Below are 24,125 nucleotides of genomic sequence, written 5' to 3' on the forward strand. Positions count from 1 at the left end.
ACATCTGTACATGATCATTTGCGTACATATGTCCATGATCACACAAACCAATTATTATATACTTAATGGGATTTTTTTACCAAAGACATGTAGCAGAATACATTTTGGCTTAAATTTATGACAAAATTAGATTTTATTGGATCTTTTTTAAAACAAAGTAGAAAATATTTTTTTTTTCGAAATGTCCGCACTTTTTTTCACTCATATCGCAAAAAAAAATAATAATTGATTTGTGAATAAATACCACCAAAAAAAGCTCTATTTGTGTGAACAAAATGATACAAATTTCATTTGTGTTCAGTGTTGCATGACCGCGCAATTCCTATTCAAAGTGCAAGAGTGCTGAAAGCTGAAAATTGGCCTGGTAAGGAAAGGGGCGAAAGTGCTCAGTATTGAAGCGGTTAAAAGAGAGTTCAGAGTCCAGGACTACACCAAGAACTTTGGCATGTGGGGATGGGCTTATAGTTGTGCGATTGATTTTGACAGAGAGATCAGGAGAAGGGGAAGGGACATATGGGGGAGGAAAAATTATAAGTTTGGTTTTGGATAGATTGAGTTTGAGGAAGTGGTGTGACATCCAGACTGATATAGCTGCATTTTTATAGCACTGATCGCTGTATAAATGTCAATGGTCCCCAAAAAAGTGTCAAAAGTGTCTGATCTGTCCACCGCAATGTCGCAGTCCCGCTAAATATCGCTGATCACCGCCATTACTAGTAAAAAAAAAATGAATAATAAAAATGGCATTACTATATCCCCTAGTTTGTAGATGCTATAACTTTTGAGCAAACAGGGGCGGGTTGGGCCAGGGGGCAGAGTGGAAATCTCTCCCCAGGCTGCCTACCTTACGGCCACGATGCTGTCTGTTACTGTGGCTATGACATGTGACTGTGTTATACAGTGCTAGCCCCCGACTGGCTGGCTGGCTGCTGCTGCGCTGCACTCTGGGAGTTGTAGTCTGGCCTCACCGAAGTTCCTGGCGGTGGGAGGAATTCAGCAGTGCAGCAGACTACAACTCCCACCTCCCCGGAGCCTCAGAGGCAGCCGGCATGTCACATGTGACCTGAGCAGTTGTTGGCTGGGACCGGGTGCTGGCTTGAGAACTGACAGAGAAAAGAAGAAGTGACTAAGATTTATCACCCCCTCCGAAGAGGCCGTGTAAGGAAAGTAAGTACTTAGCTGTAACACAGACCCAGGCCCTAACACACCCCCAGCTGACCCCCCATATTCCATGGGCACTGATCAGGCTGCACTGATGATGGGGACTGGTGAGGCGGCACTGATCAGGCTGCACTGATGGGCACTGGTGAGGCAGCACTGATCAAGCTGCATGGATTTAGGGCACTGGTGAGGCGGCACTGATTAGGCAACACTTATGGTCACTGTCTGCATGGGTGAGGTGCCACTGATCAGATGACACTGATGAGCACTGTCTGCACTGGTGAGGCGGCACTGATCAGGCTGCACTGATGGGCACTGTCTGCACTGGGGGGGGGGCACTGATAAGGCTGCATTGATGGGCACTGATGAGGTAGCACTGATCAGGCTGTACTGATGATGGGCACTGGTGAGGCGACACTGATTAGGCTACACTTATGGGCACTGTCTGCATGGGTGAGGTAGCACTACTGGGCACTGTCTGCACTAGTGAGGTGGCACTGATCAGGTTGCACTTATGGGCACTGTCTGCATGGGTGAGGTGGCACTGATCAGATGGCACTGATGAATACTGTGTGCACTGGTGAGGCGGCACTGATCAGATGGCACTGATGAGCACTGTCTGCACAGGTGAGGCGGCACTGATCAGGCTGCACTGATGGGCACTGTCTGCCCTGGGGAGGCAGCACTGATCCGGCTGCACTGATGGGCACTGTCTGCACTGGGGAGGGGGCACTAGTGAGACTGCACTGATGGACACTGATCAGGCTGCACTGATGGGCACTGATCAGGCTGCACTGGTGAGGCTGCATTGATGGGCACAGATGATGGTGAGCTGATTCTGTTTAACCACTTCAGCCCCAGAAGTATTTACCCACTTCCTGACTAGGCCATTTTTTTCCATACAGCACTGCATTGCTTTTACTGACAATTGATTTTGTACCCAAACAAAATTGACATTTTTTTCCCACAAATGGAGCTCTCTTTTGGTGGTATTTGGTCACGGTTTTTATTTTTTGCGCTGCAAGCAGATCTCTCTAACTCCCCTGTCAGAACAAGGATGTCTGTTTACATTGACAGACACTGGTCACGCGCATCGGCTCCAGTGCCACGCCGTGGGCGCCAGGGTGCTAACCTGCTGCTGTATAACGATCGGCAAGGTGTTAATGGGTCACTTGACTGGACTTGCCCCTCAGGCCTAAGGCTGCCAGCCCTCCCCTGTGCGCAAACCAATCAAAATATGCTTATTGCGATTTTTTTTAGCAAAAATATGTATAAGAATACATATTGGTCTTAACTGATGAAGAAATTTGCTGGTCAAAATTGTTGGTCTTTTTTTGTTTATAGCGCAAAAAAGAAAAACCACAGAGGTGATCATATATCACCAAAAGAAAGCTCTATTTTTGAGAAAAAAGGACATAAATGTTGTTTGTGTTCAACGTAGCATGACCGAGTAACTGTCAGTTAAAGTGTTGCAGTGCCGTATCGCAAGAAATAGTCTGTCGGAAAGTGGGTATGAAGTGGTTAAATAGCCCGCCTGGTGCCAACAGGAATTGTGTATGTGCCCATTCACGAATTATTGCACACATGTGCACTCCTGTGGGAAATACCATGCACATGCACATACCTGCGCCTCAGATGTCTCACAGGGGTTCCCTGACACTGGCTTAGCTCTCATCACTGCTGGTATCCTAGATAACCCAGGAAGAAAGATCACTTGTGAGTTTATATTTCTGTGCAGAATACTGGGGAACATATCACTGCAATTAAAGAAGTACCAACAGCTGAAGAAGCTTTACTAGTAAGTTTTAACATGGTTGGCATTTTCTAGTAGCATTGTGTCCTCTTTTTGCAGCACCTTTGGTAACATGGTAGTTTTTTTATGGCTGCAGCATCTGGATACAAGAAAGTGTCTTGTGGCAGCTCTTGCGTAACATGAAAGTCGCTACTAACAGTCTACATGGCAGTGCCAAAAAATTCTAGTGGCATGGCACCCTTTTATGGACACAGTGTTGGGTAACGTGGAAGTGCCTGCTAACTTAACAGGACACAGTCTGGGGCAACATGGGAATGTTTGCAATCATGGTAGTCTCTGGTGCCAACTGTATTTGAAACCTGGGAGTCTTTTCATCCAGAGGTCTCTAGAAACATTGCAGCCTTGTGAAAGCATTTTCTGGCAACATGGCAGTCTTTTAAGGCATAGGAATACCAAGGCACTGTCTGTGTATTTAGTCTGCATGTAAAGTTTAGGAATACTTTAAGAACAATGGCTTCTAAATGTGTTTGGATTTAATTCTAAGCCCTAAAAAGGGAACCAGAATACATGAACAGTAGGAAACCACAGGGAGTTGTCTTTCTAAAAAATAGAGCTTCCGCCCTAGGTTGTTTTGCTGGTAGCTTCATAGGGCCCAATTATTTGCAGTGACACAAGCCACAGGGAGGTATTTAGGTATTTGACTTTGAGTAAGTTTCCAAAAAATGTTAATTACAGCCCTCAGGTATGCATGGTTAAGGTATTGTCCAATGGCACCAGTGTCTGTTAGCACAGTTTGTTTACTACCTTTTTTGCAGCACTGTACTAGTTGTAGAAAATAAAAGTAAAAAAACATTAGCCACATTACCCTGCACCAAGGAGGAGAGTAAGCAGGCCAGACCAAAGCTGCAAAGTGTAGGCAGGAACAATGAATTCAATCATCTCAAGCAGCAGCCACCACTCACCAGGTCACCTTCCCCAGTTCCTGGAGAGGAAAAAAAAAACATTCCTCTCACCACCCTCACTTTCAGAAACAAAAGCTCAAGCCTACTGACACCATGGCTGTTCTTAGTACCCCCTCTTAGCATTATGGACAAGCTCCCACACCTGCTGTGTGGCTATAACCACAGTCAAAGGCACTGCAGGTCATAAAGCCAGGTGTGAAAACTTGCTGACTTCAAATTCATCTAAAATTGGCAATTTCAATTCTAGGCATTTGCTGCAAACTCAAGTTCGACCCAATTCCAAATTGCATGGGCCACCTTTTTGTAATTTCAATTACATGGTGTACTTTGAATTATATGGATCATTACAATATCTGTAAGGGCAACCAACTTTTCATTCTACTATTATTTACAAAACAACACTGGAAAATGACAGAAGCAATGTCAGACACGTTATAGACCATGCACATTTATACTAACAAATGGATATAATGTTGCTCATTATCAAGTGGAGGAAGATCAGTGCACTGCTGTTTGTTCTCCCCCAGCTCTCTAAGATTCTTAGGCAGCTGAGAACAGAGTATATGTGATCTCTTATGACAAAATAAAACATGATTCCTTTTAATTACAGGTGTGGGAAATGCCTTAAAGCTGCACATGGTGCTAGGGACAACATCAGTGACAATGTACTTTGGCATACTGGATTAGGCACCAACATGTGTGTTTTCAGCAAGCTGTGCTATGCCTGTTTTGACAGCCAAAAGAAGTAGTAGTCCCCCAATATATGTTACCTTTTTGTTAGCATGTAAACCATCTCTCAAGGACAGCAATATAAATCTGTAAAAGGTTAAAGAAATATAGCAAGCAGGCATTTGACAGCCATGGATAGAATAGAAAGGAAATATATGTGTTGTTAAGAAAGCAAAGCCTACTAGATTGCATGAGAAATCCTAAGTGATGGCAATAGGGATTCATTGTTTAGCTGCAGTTTTAACATCTAGTATAGCAAATCCTCCCTGACGACAGTAGGGATTTGGCTGTTACCGGCCATTTTCATTCTTTTCTAAGCCTGATTATTGTAGTACAGTCAATGCTGAGTGATGGAATGCTCTTGTGCCTCTTCTATCCATCTATTAGTACACAGTGCTGCATGTGTTATTAACCATGGCTCTCTTCCAGTGTCTTCTGCTTCAAGTATCTTTGCTAAGATGCTGAGAAGTGATTACATAGTGGCATTGATTCATTTTGCCAGGATTCTGAGACATTAAGAAAAAAAAAAACAGCTTGGCTTTGGACATGAGCCAGGAAACTCTATAAGACTGTGACTGAGGTTTGTGTAAACAAATCTATTCTAGCTTGTTACAGCTCTCATATATTGTGTTAGTTTATATATTAACGCAGGTGTTGTGTGCTTTTATGTTAGTGAGAAAATGCTCTATGCAGTATTACACTGTAGAACTGGCTCCATGGGACCAGCCGCTCTCAAATGAACTGTCTCTGTAATTTATGATGAGGTGGATCTACTTAGATTGCCCTTTCTCTACCCTTGACAAGCTGACCAACAGTACCTAAGCATTTGTAAAATCTGAATCATCTCTTTTATGATCTTTGAGACCCCTGGCACGTTGGACATGGAGGTGCCTGAGTGCCAGAGCTTTTCAAAGTAATTGTCAATATATCAGATAATATAACAGAGAGATACAGCAAGCACTCCCAAACTCATCAATGCCATTTGTCTAATGCCCCGTACACACAAGCGGATTTTCCGTCGGAAAAATCTTGGGTGGTTTTTCAGATGAAATACAGCTCAAGCTTGGCTTGCATACACACGGTCACACAAAAGTTCTCAGAACTTTCGACCGCCAAGAATGCAGTGACGTACAACACTAGCAAAATAAATAATGTGCTTCAATCACCCTGACACCATATCAACCATTGTGCCGTGATGATTTAAGTGCCAGACCAGCCGCATTGCCCGCAAAAAATTGCTTACCACCCCCCAGGGCAGTCAAAAAGGTTGGTGACCGCTGCTATGGGCTCTAGTCTCAGATTTTTTGCAGACCTAGCAACGCCCCTGCTCACCTGAACCCCCCTCTTGATCCAGTAATGTGCACAAGAGCCTCAGCTGTCCATTTATTGGCTGAGACAGTAGCAGGAGCCACTGGCTCCCCCAGCTGTCAATTACAGCCAGTAAGCCAATGAGGAAAGAGCAAGGAGTGGGGCCGAGCCCCGGCTCTATGTGTCTTATGGATGCATACAGAGGGGCTCTGGAGCTGCTTGCTATTGGGAGCACTGATCAAGGAGGAGGAGCCAGAAGTGGCAGCTCTGGACCTGATAAGAAGAGGATTGGGGCTGTTCGGTGCAAAATCATTACACAGAGCAGGTAAGTATAATATGTTTATTTTTTTATTATTTTTTTATTAACCTATAATATCACTTTAGTTGTGCCTATGCAGTACCCCTAAAAAAATCTTTTAGGGGTACTTGAGGCATTGTCACCTCAAACTTCTAGTGTCAGGAAGTCTGGGGTATAATATAGTTATCCAAGTCCAATTAAATAAATACTACTGACTACTAACATCAACTTAAACAATTGTATCTTTTTTGTAATGGTTCCTATATACTCCTTTCTTAATCCTGGAATCATTCCAACCATAATTACCAGACAAATAACAATTTGGAATTTTGTCACATTCACTTTGCTTTTGTTCTTTATCACATTTTATTTGTATTTATTTTTTAAGTTACTGCAATTCTCCATAATGCTCTGCACAGGCCAATAATGTTCTCATCTATTTGTGATGGACTACAGTCATAAGATAGTGGTAATCATACATCACTGACCATATTTTCTGAAGAGGTGTAAGACGCTGATGCTGTGTAAACCCAATAATGTCCTGAAGTGTATGCTGCTTTCTAAACCCCATCCTCAGTAATGCTTCTGCAGTGCATATCATGTCGCCTCCATACTTTTTAATGTTTTACTTTGTTGCTCCCATAGGCTTCAAACAAAACCATGAAAAAGATTGATCTGTGATCCATGCCTTCTCTGTTTTTCAGAAAAAAAACACAACTACTGCAATATATTTACTAAGTACGCATGATAACAAGGATTTGACAAGTGCAGTATGTCTCATTCATCTGGCAAAGCATACCTAAAATGAAAGAAAATGATTATGAAGCATTTGTCTTTTGTCTGGAAAAGTTACAAGCAATAAATCCCTGTATCATAAATCATACTTTACTTAATCAATATCTTATTGCTGGAGGAGATTCAGTGAAATGTGAAAATGAAATGTATCCCAGAATTGCAGCAGTTGGTATAATGTTTATGGCATGGTTGTCCACAGGGTGTTGTAAATTTAAGTCCATCCAAACAGGTTATTCTATTATGGATGGGCTGTTGTGGGCTAAATGACCCTCTGGCTTCTTATATTTTTCGATTTCTGCTCCATTCTTCATAATACAATATACATTTAAAATAACCTAAGGGAGGGCTTTACATTCTTTCAATAAATAAAGGATAATTTTCCCTTCCCAACTTTGTTTCGTTATCTCCAGTTGTGCTATGCATTCAGATCACAATTTCCATTAGGGTGTGGCTATTCCTCTACCATTCTTATGATGGATATTATCTGTGGTTCCACACCAACCAAATTAGTTTCTACTATTTATAAAATGCTTCTACCCCTCCGGATATTGGCCTTTGTCATGCCGATAACCAATATGTGACTGGGAAAATGATTGGGGTGACCTGGCGGAGGAGGAATGGAATGAGGCCCTGGAGGCATACAGATTTACCTCCCTTAAAATATCTGATAGACTTGTACAACTACATATTTTCTACTAGAGCTGGATACCTTTATTTCTATTTTGCAGCTTGTAAACAAATGGCACATACCTGGATCCAGGTCACTTTACCTACTAAAGAATCCTGGCTGTTACACTTAACCACTTCCCGGCCGGCGCACGACGATGTACATTGGCAGAATAGCACGGGCAGGCAAACTGGTGTACAGGTACCCCCATTTGAAATTGCCGCCCTGCCATCGTGTGCGAACCGACGGCGGCTCGCCTGCCAGTCGGGACCACGTGAGTCCGGTCCCGGGTCCCACGGACTCGATCGCCGTGGGGATACCCGCGATCGTCTCACAGGGAGGCTGAACGAGGAGATGCGGAAGTAAACAGCATCTCCCCGTTCTGCCTAGCAACAAGTGACACTAACACACAGCCCAGCCCCCCACAGTTAGAAACACTTAACCCCTACACTGCCACCCCCTGGTTAACCCCTTCACTGCCAGTGTCATTTACACAGGATCAGGGCATTTGTATAGCACTGATTGTTGTATAAATGACAATGGTCCCAAAAATGTGTCAAAAATGGCCGATTTTTTATGTCGCGGTCACAATAAAAATCGCTGATCGCCGCCATTACTAGTAAAAACAAAATTATTAACAAAAATGCCAAAACTATCCCCTATTTTGTAAACGCTATAAATTTTGCGCAAACAAATCAATAATCGCTTATTGCGATTTTTTTTAACCAAAAATATGTAGAAGAATACGTATCAGCCTAATCTGAGGATTATATTTTTGGGGGATATTTATTATAGCAAAAAGTAAAAAATAATGAGTTTTTTTAAAAATTGTCACACTTTTTTGTTTAAAGCGCCAAAAATAAAAAACGCAGGGGTGATCAAATACCACCAAAAGAAAGCTCTATTTGTGGGAAAAAAGGACGTCAATTTTGTTTGGGAGTCACATCGCACGACTGCGCAATTGTCATTTAAGGCAAAGCAGTGCCGAATCGCAAAAAGTGGTCTGATCTTAAGCCAGCAAAATGGTCCGGTCTGAAAGTGGCTAATACTACTCTTTCATATAAGAAATTAATTTATGAATATAGGGGCTGCTCTGCCAAATTTCCACAAATATGGGCCCAATGGTTATTTCACTTCTGTAACCCATTGACTGATATGTTCAGCCTAATTAAATTAATCTTCTGTCACCTTGTCTACTATTGATATGTAAATTAACTTTCCCAAAATGTCCTCGTAGTATTGTGCTACTTGTTTGATTCTGTGAAAATGACAGATGGGAGCCATGAGAGCAGTAGTGTATTTAGGTTTTGTGCTGCCCCACGTCTGACTAAACTCGTGCACCCCCTAATTTATATATGACCCACCCCTTCCTGTCAAGGCCACACCCCTTGCTGTTTAATACCCATTCTGAAATTTTCGAGTTGGAACACTTGTTCTGAGGGCCGGGGGGGGAGGCAGTGGATTCCCTTAATTTGCATAGATTTCCTCTCACTTCCTTTTTGGCTAAGGGGCAGAAAGTGAAGGGAAATCTCTGCACAGGGACAGGGATAGTAAAAAATAAACAGCGCAAGCCGGCGGGGACTCTTTCCATGCTGCCCCCCTGCAAAGTGCTGCCTTAAGCCAGGATATAACATTGCATGACAGGAGCCATATTTATTCTCTTTATTAATATATGGAACATTTTATGGCAGTCTTCCATGTTTATGAGGTATTCATTCTGCAATGTTAATCCATCCTCTTGTTTACCATACCACTATCTGTTTCACTGTATATTCAAGTTAGTGTTGTAAGGAAGAGCATTGCATTGTATTATTTTTGTACTGTTGTGGTTATTTATTGTAATATTTTTCCCATTCTCACTCTCCAACTCTTATTTCTGTAGAGTGGGAAACCTGGTAGTGGTTGGGCGAATGGATATTAGAACCCGGCTAGTGCGGTGCGGTCTTGCTGTCAGTTATTAAAGACATATATGCTGCCAGTGAGTTATTAACATCACTGGTATCCACTGCCATGGTCTGGAGTGATGCTCGCAGGTTAGTAGCTATATCAATGGAGCAGCACCCACCGACAAGCAGGACAGGTATATGAGCAGATCACCCTGGCAGGTGACACAGGTTCATCTGGGGTGCAGGGTCTAAGTACTAACCAGTATTCACCAGAGCTCATGATGGTGGATATGGATTTTGCTGCATGTTAGTACCAGGCTGCGGTCCTCAGACGATCGATCCACCAGGAGGTGAGCAAGCCGGGGTTCAGTAGCAGGTAAGCAGGTAGGGATCAAGCAGAAGCATAGTCAGAAAACAAGTCAAAGGTCAGTAATGAATAGTTGCAGGTCCTGGGATTAAGCAGAAGCGGCAGCAGGAGAGACAAGAGTGAGATATTGGCTGGAGATAGTACACTAATCTGGTAAACAGGAAGTGTAGAGACACAGCTTAAATCAGGAAGTTCATTGGAGGAACAAAAAGTTCAATGATGAAGACAAACAAGGTTCAAGGCAGAATCATTCAAAGCATTGCCCAGCGTTCTGGATGGCTCAGCAAGAAGAGTCATTGGCAGACACAACAGAAGCCCCTGGTTCAAGTCCAGGCACTGATATCCACATTGCAGCGCCTGTGGGGTTTATTTACTAAAAAAGCAAATCGACTATGCACTTTGCAAGGGAATTTTCTCAAAAGCTTAGTATTTGAGGGGAAGCTCTGCTAGCTTTCATCGTGCAAGCAGAAAAGGCCACCTCCTGTCTGTTTTTGGTTGGTCCCCACAGTTGTCTAGGGGCATTGAATATGCATCCAAGGGATGCCTGCATACTCATACCTTTGTAAGTGTATACAATTTTTGCATAATTCATTGATAAACCTGTGATCTACTGATGTATATGTACACATAATTGTAATAATTTACTCTCTACATTACAAGCCCCACTCAAACAAAGACACCCTGCCATAGTAACAGACACATTCTATAAAGCAGGGCTCTGCTTTTGGTGGCTTTGTATATGTATTATATGTTGTATATTTTTAAAGATTTGGTTTTTATTATGTAACCAAACACAAATAAAATGTATCTGTTTTTTAACTATCATCAAATGATAAACAAAACCTAAAAAACTGGGGTATCTGGCGCTACCTCTTGTTAGAAAAATATTACGAAATATTGCAAAATCCCAAAAAAGAATATATATTGGTGGGTAAACCCTGATGATACCAACAATCCCAATATTACGTTGACTTATTAAATGAACTATCCTGTATCTCAAATGACAATCTTAAATGTCTAATTTCCACCCCATGGAGATATTGACTTCTATCAGGAGAAACACGGTTCAATAATCCCAAACCCACTGGTTACAAAAACTCTATAAAGGCTAAACAATGTGATAACCCTTGCGATTCACACCTAAACAAGAGAGACAAAAAACCCCCAAAAACAGTCTTAAATGTCCACTGTCAGAAAATCTTCTATTGTGCAAATCCAACAAAAAATGTTCATAAGGTGACTTTAGTGCTTGCTGTATATCCTTCAAAAGTGACTTCTGTGCTCCCCCACAAGGTTCCCCACTCACCAGAAGAATACACCCCTACAGGGGTACTTCGCCTTTTAATCAGCCTTATGGAATTCCAGCTCCTTGGCCCATATGTGGTGTAGTCATTCGTATCCAGAAGGAAATTCCATTTATCCCTCATAGGAAAAAAATTATAGTCTCCATAGTGTAGTATGTATATGTAATTTGAGGGAGACACTAATAATATACTTAAACAAAAAAACGTTTATTTCCACAAAAAACAAAATCCATATATTCTTGAATTGAAATATATATATATATATATCAGCGGCGGTGGAGACGTCAATGACGAAACGCGTTCGACGGAGCCACGCACACTACGTCACTTCCGGGTTGCCTCGGGTGGTTGGAGTGCAGTTGGAGCGCACGCTGTGCATCCACCGAGCGAACCCCGCATTGTGTTTTTTGAGACTCGCCATTAAGGACGAGTGTTATGGCTCTATCCTAGGGGAATTTATAAATGTGATTTTCTGCAAACGGAACTATTCTGAAAATATTGTTCACTTATAGTGGAGCAATTTGCTAATCACAACTCAGGACTGATCCTGATCCCTCTGGGCTAGGCAGCCATTAGTATACATTTTTACTTGTTTTTTGTATTTTTTAATTTTATTTTTATTTTTATGTTTTTGATTTTTAATCTATATTTTAATCTTTCTTCTATTTTTGGGGTTGATGCATGAGAAATGGTTCAATAACCCACGGAGCTTATGTCAAGTGGAAGCTTTGGACTGTTTTTCATATTGATTACCATTCTCTCGAAAAACAAAATCCATATATTCTTGAATTGAAATATATATATATACAGTGGTGTGAAAAAGTGTTTGCCCCCTTCCTCATTTCCTGTTCCTTTGCATGTTTGTCACACTTAAGTGTTTCGGAACATCAAACCAATTTAAACAATAGTCAAGGACAACACAAGTAAACACAAAATGCAATTTGTAAATGAAGGTGTTTATTATTAAAGGTGAAAAAAAATCCAAACCATCATGGCCCTGTGTGAAAAAGTGATTGCCCCCTAAACCTAATAACTGGTTGGGCCACCCTTAGCAGCAACAACTGCAACCAAGCATTTGCGATAACGTGCAATGAGGCTTTTACAGCGTCCTGGAGGAATTTTGGCCCACTCATCTTTGCAGAATTGTCCTAATTCAGTTACATTAGAGGGTTTTCGAGCATGAACGGCCTTTTTAAGGTCATACCACAACATCTCAATAGGATTCAGGTCAGGACTTTGGCTAGGCCACTCCAAAGTCTTCATTTTGTTTTTCTTCAGCCATTCGGTGGTGGACTTGCTGGTGTGTTTAGGATCATTGTCCTGTTGCAGAACCCAAGTTCGTTTCAGCTTGGGTACACGAACAGATGGTCGGACATTCTCCTTCAGGATCTCTTGGTAGACAGCAGAATTCATAGTTCCTTTTATCACGGCAAGTCTTCCAGGTCCTGAAGCAGCAAAACAGCCCCAGACCATCACACTACCACCACCATATTTTACTGTTGGTATAATGTTCTTTTTATGAAATGCAGTGTTCCTTCTACGCCAGATATACTTGGACACAGACACACACCTTCCAAAGAGTTCCACTTTTGTCTCATCGGTCCACAGAATGTTGTCCCAAAAGTCTTGGAGATCATCAAGAATGTGTTGTGGAGAAATTGAGACGAGCTTTGATGTTCTTTTTGCTCAGCAGTGGTTTTCTCCTTGGAACTCTGCCATGCAGGCCATTTTGCCCAGTCTTTTCCTGATGGTGGAGGCATGAACGCTGACCTTAACTGAGGCAAGTGAGGCCTGCAGTTCCTTGGACGTTGTTGTGGGGTCTTTTGTGACCTCTTGGATGAGTCGTCGCTGCGCTCTTGGGGTAATTTTGGGCGGCCGGCCACTCCTGGGAAGGTTCACCAGTGTTCCATGTCTTCGCCATTTGTGGATAATGGCTCTCACTGTGGTTCGCTGGATTCCCAAAGCTTTGGAAATGGCTTTATAACCCTTTCCAGACTGATAGATCTCAATTACATTCTTTCTCAATTGTTCCTGAATTTCTTTGGGTCTCGGCATGATGTGTAGCTTTTAAGGATCTTCTGGTGGACCTTACTGTGTCAAGCAGCTCCTATTTAAGTGATGCCTTGATTGTGAACAGGTGTGGCAATAATCAGGCCTGGGTGTGGCTAGAGAAATTTAACTCAGGTGTGGACAACCACAGTTATAGTATGTTTTAACAAGGGGGGCAATCACTTTTTTACACAGGGCCATGATGGTTTGGATTTTTTTTCACCTTTAATAATAAACACCTTCATTTACAAATTGCATTTTGTGTTTACTTGTGTTGTCCTTGACTATTGTTTAAATTGGTTTGATGTTTCCCGAAACACTTAAGTGTGACAAACATGCAAAGGAACAGGAAATGAGGAAGGGGGCAAACACTTTTTCACACCACTGTATATATATATATATATATATATATATATTTCAATTCAAGAATATATGGATTTTGTTTTTCGTGGAAAAAACGTTTTTTTGTTTAAGTATATTATTAGTGTCTCCCTCAAATTACATATACATACTACACTATGGAGACTATAATTTTTTTCCTATGAGGGATAAATGGAATTTCCTTCTGGATACGAATGACTACACCACATATGGGCCAAGGAGCTGGAATTCCATAAGGCTGATTTAAAGGCGAAGTACCCCTGTAGGGGTGTATTCTGCTGGTGAGTGGGGAACCTTGTGGGGGAGCACGGAAGTCACTTTTGAAGGATATACAGCAATCACTAAAGTCACCTTATGAACATTTTTTGTTGGATTTGCACAATAGAAGATTTTCTGACAGTGGACATTTAAGACTCTTTTTGGGGGTTTTTTGTCTCTCTTGTTTTTTGTTTTTTCTTTCATATTTTTCATCATCACCTTTTTTCTTATCAACTGGGTTTTTATTTTTGATGGGTATTTTTTATTTTCATTTTTTACTTTTTTCTTAGATGGGTATTTTTGGTTGCACTTTTTAGGGAATACTTTTTGATTGGTGTACATGTTTATAGTAATTTGCACTTTATAATTATCCTGTTTGTATTAATCTGCACTTTATATATGTGTTTCACTTTTTATATACTTGCACTTTCAAACCAGATTTGTTTACAAGTGAAGCCGATGAGTGGTTGGATAGGTCACATGTAATAATACTCATGCGACTTTAAGTTTAAGTCGCATTGAGTATCACAATTGTCATTTAGATAGAGTTTTCTTACATAGCGCCCCCTTGTTTTGGAACTCCATAACCTGGTTTCCTTTAACATAGATGTTAAATATATATATATTATATTAGATAAGGTCACATTTACTAAACCTGTGCTGTTTGTAGTTTGAACCGCAAAGGGTCAACTTATGCGATTTTAGGTGTGAATCGCAAGGGTTATCACATTGTTTAACCTTTATAGAGTTTTTGTAACCAGTGGGTTTGGGATTATTGAACCGTGTTTCTCCTGATAGAAGTCAATATCTCCATGGGGTGTAAATTAGACATTTAAGACTGTAATTTGAGATACAGGATAGTTCATTTAATAAGTCAACGTAATATTGGGATTGTTGGTATCATCAGGGTTTACTCACCAATATATATTCTTTTTTGGGATTTTGCAATATTTCGTAATATTTTTCTAACAAGAGGTAGCGCCAGATACCCCAGTTTTTTAGGTTTTGTTTATTATTGTGAAAACCCCGTGTGGGGATTTTCTTCAATGGGGGGGCTACAACCTATTTTTTGAACCTATTTTTTGGTTCTACCTATCGTCTACCTGGAATACAGTAGCGCAGTTCTCTAACATCTATATCATCAAATGATGCCTCTAAAGTCTATGTTGGTTAGTATTGAATTACCTAAGAATCTATACTTTATTAGCACCCACTTTTCCCCCTTTAGTGTTGGTGCGCTACCTTTGGCTCTAACCCCCTCTTTGAGGAGACTCAAGAATGTCTTGGAACTTGTGACCCCTAGGAAGTTCTTTTGAGATAGGATTGTACATTCAGAGTCGTCTTCCTGGAGAGGCTCAAACAGCATCCTTGATAGGGCATCAGCCTTGCTATTCCTCGATCCAGGTCGATACAAGATAATGAAATTGAACCTAGGAAAGAATAGAGACCAAGGTGTTTGTCTAGAAGACAATCTCTTGGCAGAACAAATGAATTCCAAATTTTTATGATCAGTGAGAACAGCGAGTTACAGGATGATTAGCCCCTTCCAGCAGATGCCTCCATTCAGGAAAGGCTTCCTTAATTGCCAGCGACTTTATTCCCATTGTCATAATTCCTTTCAGCTGAAGACATTAAATGAGAAAAGTGAGTACAAGGTTGAAGCTGCATCTTTTCTCCGCATTTCTGAGAAAGGATAGCTCCCACGGCAGAGCCTGAAGCATCCAGTTCCACGATAAAAAGGTAGTTTAGGGCTTAGAAGAACCACTACTGGTGCAAAAAGGGAAAAGAGCCTTTAGCTTTCTAAAAGCAGTCTGTGCCTCAGCTGACCAGACAAAGGACATCCCTTTCTTAGTCAACTTTGTAATTGGTGCTAGTAGTTTTCTGTAGAAGCCGGCAAACACAACAAATCCTTGTATTTCTTTAGTGTTTCTAGTGGCTGGCCAATCCACCACTACTTTTGACTTCCCAGGATCCATGCTCACTCCTTCTGGATAAATAATATACCCTTAACCCTTGTACACACGCGGTCGGAGATTCCGACGGAATGTGTCCTTTTGGACCGTTTTGTCGGATAATCCAACTGTGTGTGGTCTCCATCGGACTGTTTCCGTCGGAGTATCCGACGGACCAAGTTCTCCAACTTGTCCGTAAAATTTTCCGACAAAATGCTCCGATCGGACAAAATCCGATCATGTGTAGCCTACTCCGACGGACAAAGTGCCACGCATGCTTAGATCAAATTCCTAGACCAAAGCTATTGGCTACTAGGCTGAACGTAGTCCTGTCGTAACGAAATAATGTCATCACATTATGTACAATCGGTTTTTCCGACAACTTTGTCCGACCGTGTGTATGCAACAGTTTCGGACAAAATCCGTCGGACAAAATCCAACGGATTTGGTTGTCAGAATGTCCGACTGTGTGTACAGGGGCTAAGAACTGGATCTTGGTTCGTTTAAACTCACATTTCTCCAGTTTTATGTAAAGTTCATTCTTCCTTAATCTTTCAAAGACAATACAAACATGCTTGTGATGCTCCTCCAGGTTATCGGAAAAGATGAGAATATCATTTAGATGGGCAATCACAAACTGGTCTCGAAAAATATTGTTGATGAAGTGTTGAGAAAGTTGCAGGGGTGTTGCAAGGGCCAAAATACATAACTAAGGACTCTAAGTGGCCATATCTGGTTCTAAAGGCAGTTTTCCATTCATTTCCTTGACAAGGTATATGCCCCCATATGTCCAGTCTTATAAAGATTTTAGCAGAATGGAGTATTTCCACCATTTCAGAGATCAAGGGGAATGGATAAGGTTTTTTTTATAGTGACCTTATTCAAGTTCCTGTAATTGATGCACAGACTTAAGGTGGTTTCTTTCTTTTCAACAAAGAACAGGGCTGCTCCTGCGGGAGATGTTGAGTGTCTAATAAAGCCCTGCTCTAAATTTTCATCAAGCCACTCCCTGAGCACCTTTAATTCGGATTCTGACAGATGGAAAAGGTGGTCGAAGGTTATTTCTGCCCCTGGGAGCAGCTGTATGAGACAATCAAATAGGCGGTGAGGCGGTAATTGATCAGGATTCTTCTAATCACAGATATCCTGGAACACACGGTATTGAGGAGGCACGTTGTCATATGACTAGGTATTTACCACATAAATTTGTGATTCCTTGATCAGTGGAGAACTCATTTTACAAAGCTCTCTACAATGTTCCATGCAGTGGGGGGGGGGGGGGGTACAAAATGTATATCCCGTGCGCCTCAATTGATAGAGGGATTGTGAATAGAAACCAAGGAATGCCCAGAATGACAGGAAACTTGGGTGAGGTAAATAGCTGGAAGCTGATAGTCTCACAATGTTCAGCCTTAAATTGGAGAACCAGAGGAACAGTTTCATGGGTAACAGGTACTGACTATAAAGGCGAACCATCATCAGTCTCCATATCAATAGGGGCAGATTTATTTCTTGTCTGAATATTATTGCTTTGGGCGAACTCTATGTCCATAAAGTTCTACCTGGCCCCAGAGTCCAGCATAGCAGAGCAAGGAATTTCATGGCCCTCAGTATTAAGTTTTATAGGGATGACAAAATAAGACAGTAAAGAATTTGGTTTATTTTATTTATGGATTAATGGAGAGATAGACTGGGCATTGGAATTTATTTGTTCAGGCACGATAACCTCAGTGCGTCTTCTCTCTTCCTCCTGTATGGAAATGGATCTATTAATAACATCAACCTGCATGGGTTCAGGATTGTTAGATTCCAAAAAAACGTTTGGATCTCTCTGAACAAACTGACTAGCAAAGAAACGCTTACCACCATTACTTCCATACATTCCCAGTCACTCCTTCCTCCTTTCTGTAAGTCTCTGATCAATTCAGATATATAATTTGATGAAAGACTTGAAATCATTAGGAGTCTCAACTCTGGTGAGCCCATCTTTTACCTGTTCAGAGATCCCTTGGCGGAACTGACCCTTTGGCACTGCTGGGTTCCAGGTGGTATCTGCGATCCAACATCTAAATTCTGCTGTGTACTCACCAACAGAACGCCTACCCTGCTGCAAACTATGCACCTTTGATTCAGCAGTAGTTCAAAAAATGTGGTTCATCGCAGTCACAAAAGCCTCAAAATTATTCAGAGTGGCGTGGTCTTGTCTATATATGGGTCTATATATGGGGAGGCCCAAGATAGTGCTTCCTCAGTAAGGAGATTAATAACAAAAATTACCTTCCTTTTCTCAGAAGGAAATGCAGCAGGTTGCATTTGGAAATAAATGTGATATTGGTTAAGGGACCCTCTGTAGTGGTAGCGGTCTCCATTGAACATTAGTGTTAGAGGCATACTGTACGTGCATTAGCATCATCTTGGGAACTTAAGTCTAGCAACTATGCAGAGCATAGATTTCCTCCTGTTGCCCTTTTACCACACTTTCGTCACCACCCTGTTGCCCTTTTTACCACACTTTCCAAATTTTTTTCTTGGTGGTTAACGCCAAACTCTTGAAGTTCTGCAATTTGCTGCCCAAAAGGAGTCCCAGCATTTGCTATAGTGGCCTCCATGTTTGAGTCAGATTATTCTGTCACGATTAGGCGTCAGGCTCGAAGATCCGTTGCTCTAGCAGTAACGATACTACCACCAACCAGCAGAAGCTCACCCGATGTGCTGACCTGAAGTACTAACCGGTGTTTACCAGAGCTCCTGATGGCGGAGATGGATTTTGCTGCATGTTAGTACCAGGTTGCAGTCCTCAGTGTGAAGGAAGTGAGAAAGTTGTGGTCCAGTAGTGGATATAGCAGGTTTGGGCTCAGGCAGAAGCATAGTTGAGGAACAAGATAAGGATTGAGTGGTAGCAAAATATGGATGGCAGTAGGGAAGACGGGAGCGAGATACTGGCTGAAGAGAGCACAATAATCTGGAAAACAGGAAATGCAAAAACGTGGCTTATTTCAGGAAGTTCAAGGGAGGAGCAAAGAGTTCAGGGTTCAAGAGAAGCAAAGTTCAAGACAGAATAATTCAAGGAATTGTCCCAGGAAATATCTAGACAGGACCTGTGTAGCATTCCTGGTAGCTCAGCAAGAAGATACATTGCCTGACACAGAAGTGGTTCTGGGTTCAAATCCAGGCCCTGACAGAAGGCTACCAGCTGTCCCTGGACGTTTTGCGAGTACAGACAACCTGAAGGATCTATAGACTTGTGCTTTTATCCCCTTCTGGTGTGCTAGATAGTCAGCTAAGGGTCTGAACAAGGGAACAATGGCTAGTGTTCTAAAGAGCTTGTCCATCTGTTTGCTACTGCATAGGACTTTGCTTAGTTCTACTACTTTTGGATTGCTAAGCAGTCTGCTGTAAGGGGCATACCCAACTAGGGAATTCCTCAGGATACGCAGGAATTGTGCCCTAGACTCGGATTATAGAACAGAAGCTGTCTAGCTTTATGGGAGATTCAGGGAAAGGAAATACCCACATAGGGTTCTGAGGAAATCAAGAAGACAGGTATCTTGAAGACCAAGGGAGGAATTACTTGATAAGAAAAAGGAACATGAAGTTGGGATACTTATAGATCCTGTTAGGATTATCACACCCTTTGGTGCACAATGGGAAGATGTCCATAATATACTAGCTTAGCAATTAATTGGCACATACTCACTCATTCACCTGGTCTAAGCCATTGATGGTAGTTAAAAATGGCAAAGAACTTGACGAATGAGCTTTTTTAAGCAGAATTTATCAGGTCTACACCCAGGAATTAGCTAACCGATTTATCTGAACTAAAATGTTCCCATGTGGAAGGTGTCAAATCTGTTGCTTTATAGATAGGGCAGATGTTTTCACCTATGCAGAATGAAAAAAAAACTTTACCAGATTAAGCAATTTATAAATTGCAATACGAGCCGGTTTTCTATATTTTAGAGTGCCCATGCCATCCATATTATGTGGGCAAAACAAAACTCCCTTTGAAAGTCCACATCGGTGAACACCTTTTCAAGTATCCGGGTGAAGGATGATGAGACTTCGATTGCCCGGCATTTTGTCCAGTTCAATAAAGGCTTTTTTGCCCTAAAATTGCCAAATAGAAGGGAGATTAAATACTGTACTTGAGAACTGATGCTTTTTTTAAGTACTCACCGATAACAATTACTGATAACTATTTCGGGATTTAGGGAGATCAAGATGAGGAGGAGGAGGAACAGCAGGGAGGGGGTCTCCATCATCTATTAGTGGGCTGTGTAATATTACCACCTGGATGAGATCAAGTGATGAAGAAACACGGCACTCCCAACACTCAGCACTGCTGGCCCCACATCTAGGAGGTACATGCTGTCATCCTACGCCCTCCTCTTCCTCCAGTCCCATCTCCTCCATCCCATGTCCCCTACCTCCTGCAGTCCATACAACACTGGACACTGTTCCCCAACTCATAAGACCAATGAGAAGGGACTAAAGCACAAAAAGGGAACACTGTTCCAAAGTAGTAGAAACAAGGATAAATCCATGAAATCCAAAGCAGATATACAATTTATTGTTAAAAAATTCATCATAACGGTCAGATACTTGTGTGCAAGATAACAATAGGTGCTTGAGGCAAATAAAGGTAAAGATGTACATAGATGGTAAGGTGCACTTCGCTGCCAGGTTGAATGGATGGCTCAACCCCTGGATCTCTTGATAGGTCTTGACAAGGGGCGGAGACGGTGAGAGCCGAGGTCTTCAGCTTTCCAGTGCCCTCACTGTGTGTAACTTTTTGCGGAGCACTTGCGCCAGCATCTTCTGGCATCTGACGTCCCCTCTGTGTGTGTCTCCTTCGGCCTGTGAGCATGTCTCCTTTGGGTCTACCCGGCTGTCATGGTTCTTTCACTTGTCAAGACTTCTCAGGAGATCCAGGGGCTGAGCCTCCATCCATTCGACCTGGAAGTGAAGTGCACCTTACCATCTATGTGAGTTATTGAACACTCCTCTACCACTGATGGCTAGTGGCAGCTGTCCCTGGTTTTGGTTACATTCATCTGTCAGTGGAACCCCGCTGACAGATGAATGAGTCATCAGTTGTTAAGGACGCGGTGGCCCCACTCCTTAACAACCGATAATTGCTGCATTCTTTTGTGTATGTTTCAGTTGTCAGCGGGTGAATCCCATTGACAGCTGAAAGAACTGAGCCATCAGATATCGGTTTTAAGTATCGGTGCATTTGCACGACTACCAATACTACAGTATGCTTAGTATAGACACCTATAAAGGTATCAGGATCGGTGCAACTCTATTCAGTAGATATGTTTTTGAGAATAGTAAGGCTCCGATTTATAAACTTTTGTATTTTCCTTTCCTGAACAATGTGCTTGTAATTGACTGGGCAAATATCTTAATTTGTGCTTGTTTGTTCATATTACTTGTTCATATTACTTGAAAAAGCAGATGTATAAACTCTATTTTAAATGGCCACAAGATGGCAGCACAATGTGTTTATCACAAACACATCAACATTGACCATATAATGGGTTAAGAAGATTACAATTCAGCTGGTCATCCTTTGAAGGGGACACCATAAAGCCTTTCAAAAGCTAAAGGGGTAAAGTGTCACGCTACCCTGAAGAAGCCCACAAGACCAGTGGGCAAAACGCGTCAATATGATGTTTCTGCACAGCCATGGTCATGGCTACACCATGCGGCTATTGAAATCTTGCTGCCCAGAGCTACTCTGTTGTCTGAAAGGAAGCGAGTGTAGAGGAAATCAGCAAGCGAGCTATCAAGGCTCACACACATGCACTGAGGCTCACAAACCTAGAAACTGGTTTGTCCAGGAGGACGGCACAGTATACCGCGGACTGTGCAGGACTGATGATCATTTTGATCTTGTCACAGCAGTACCAGTAACTGTGAGTTCTCTTTGAAGGGGTCTAGCGTGCAATCTGGATGTATTGATTCACTGACATAAAACTGATAGTTGCTATTATTGCTTGCCAGACTCACCAGAAAGGAAACCCCTCATACATGAGGTATCCTCTTCATGCCCATGGTAATCCTCGGTCCTGTTCTGATGCCTATTTATATGATCTAAATTACTTTTTGCATCTACTAGAGACTGTTAAATTGGTATTGCAAGTTGTCTTGATCTATACACTGCACTGATTACACTGGTTTTCTGTTGATGCTTATAGAGAGCTCAATTCAAAGGCACCTTTCAGACCTGATTACTTGCAACTCCACGCTTATCACTTTGTTCTACTTAATGGTACCACCCCCTGGCAAGACTGCATTTGAAGCAAATAACCACCTCATTCAACCAGTTTAAATGTATTTCTATTTGTTGTACAACTAAGATCATTTTGGGAAAATGGTGAGCCTAGAAGTCAGCTGTGAGTTGAATGGGCGAGCAGGGCAGACACTCCTCTTGCAACCCACCTTGTTCATTACAGCTTTTTCCTGGTTAGTTTACAGCTATGTTGGTATGCGTTTGCATGTGGCCATGATCCCGGGTGTGTGTTTATAAACTGGCAACATTGTCAATTTTATGGTTGTGTATTTCCTATTGTCTGTTTTCCATTAACAATTACATTTTTTGTACAATAAAGATCGTTTAAGGTGAGACCACAAGCTGCCCTGTCCCATTTTCTCTCTTTGAACTATAATTTACCTATTTTTTTTGTGATTAATGGCATGTTCATGAGCTTTTGGGAGGGTCTGCACTGTATGTTTTGGTGAGTCAGTACTTGTTGTTATACTGGTTAAGTTGAATTCCAGCCAGTTTGGATCCTGTTGTACCTTTAACTTATTGACATAACTGGCTTGTAACTGAGGCGCTTTGCCCTGCTATTACTACTAATACTGAGGGATTTTCTGACTCCTGAAATTACTTTGTGCTACTTTCAAGAAGAAGTCTATTATCTGATTTCAGGGCTTCACCAGAGCTTAACCAAGAGATTAGTTAGATGGCCTCAACTGTGAATATTTCTATTTCTTAGAGTATCTCAATAAATCCCCCTCCCCATCCATGCTCTCTTAAAATAAAACAACAAAAACAAAACCTCTAGACTGTGTGAATCCACCTTGTCCGGAGCAACAGTAGGGAAGACCCGGGCAAATCAACCAGCGGCTCCTATGGGGGTAGCGCTACATTTGCAATGAAGCTATATCACATTTACTAAGCTCTGGAGTAAATTTCCTTGCAGAACGCAACTGTAAAGTGTACAGATTATTTGCCTTTCGTAAAACCAACCCCCATGCATTGAAATGAATGGAAAATTGTGTATGTGGGAAATGGCATAGTCTGCTATTCCACTATTTGCTAGATACACTGTTCAGCCTGTAAGTATATGTGGGCTGGTGTAAGCGCCTATAATCTATTTTGTCTTGGATTTTGCTTAAATCTTCTCCAACCCCCATTCTAAGCCCTTGTACACATGGTCGGAGATTCCATCGGAATGTGTCCGATCGGAGCGTTTTGTCGGATATTCCGACTGTGTGTGATATGCATCGGACTGTTTCCGTCGGAATATCCGTCGGACCAAATTTTCCAACTTGCCAGAAATATTTTCCGACAAACTGCTCCGATCGGACATACTCCGATCATGTGTAGCCTACTCCGACGGACAAGGTGCCATGCATGCTCACAATCAAATTCCTACACGGAAGCGCTCGTTCAGGTAAAACTACTGCTGGTAATCGATATAGCACATTCGTCATGCTGCAATGTTAAAAATTATTTCATGAAGCGCATTCTCTTGTTCTTTACAATGCTGCAAGAAGGAACTTCTTTTGATGCTCATAGTCACACACACTTCTCCCGAACGTATTTCCTGACTCTTTTTTAATCATTTCGGCAATACAATTTTGGATTTCGTCACATCTACACAATTTTAGATTTTGTTTATTCTTTTTTGGATGCATTTTTTTTAGTTTTTTCCTAAACATCTCCTTTTTTGTCAGTTTGCTAATTTCTCAATTTTTTAGGGTGTTTTTTGTGTGAATTGTGTGTACAACATTATTGTATTTTTGATATTTTCTTTTTCTTTTTTAATCTACAGGAGGTTGTTTAGTGTTGGTGCCCCTTGTTATTCATGTCACTTTTTTTTTTTTAAATGTACCTGCCTGCTCACAAATAAACTGGCCTTTTGGAAGTAAAACACATACACAAGTATTTCTTCAAACAAAAAATACCTTTATTTCGGTGTCAGTAACAGATAAAGAGGGAGGCAGCGATGGAGAAACTG

Source organism: Lithobates pipiens, unplaced genomic scaffold (genome assembly GCF_037356315.1).
Source record: "Lithobates pipiens isolate NorthernLeopardFrog02 unplaced genomic scaffold, aLitPip1_a1.2 Scaffold_25, whole genome shotgun sequence".
In the NCBI taxonomy this organism is placed as follows: Eukaryota; Metazoa; Chordata; class Amphibia; order Anura; family Ranidae; genus Lithobates; species Lithobates pipiens.